Below are 473 nucleotides of genomic sequence, written 5' to 3'. Positions count from 1 at the left end.
CTCGAAGGCAGAAAGGTCATGAACGCCACGGGGATCCTCATCGAACTCCTGCACAGCCTCGTCAACACGTACAATTTCTCGTCAGTAAATTTATTCGAATAACTTACACACTTGAGTCCAATCTGTCGCATATGAAAATAATATATGACGTTATTGATTCATTTTTTTTTTCTTTTAACCTCCACGATTTATTATTATGTAAGTTTGAATTACCCTCAGATACACACTTAAACTCCCGGATGATGGTCAGTGGGGCTCCATCAAAGAAGACGGTTCGTGGACAGGCATGGTCGGAGAAGTTTTCAGGAACGTAAGGTCAAAATAATTAGTAAAATTGACTATGGTCTTTTAAATCAAATAAACACCATAAACCATACAAAAAAGAACTGTAACACACAATAAACTTCTTTTGTTTATGCATTATGGTATATGATGGCTGAAGAAAATGCGCTTGTAATGTTTCAAAAATATCT

Source organism: Penaeus monodon, chromosome 22, assembly GCF_015228065.2.
Source record: "Penaeus monodon isolate SGIC_2016 chromosome 22, NSTDA_Pmon_1, whole genome shotgun sequence".
Lineage (NCBI taxonomy): Eukaryota > Metazoa > Arthropoda > Malacostraca > Decapoda > Penaeidae > Penaeus > Penaeus monodon.
Note: the sequence above shows the minus strand (reverse complement) of the source record.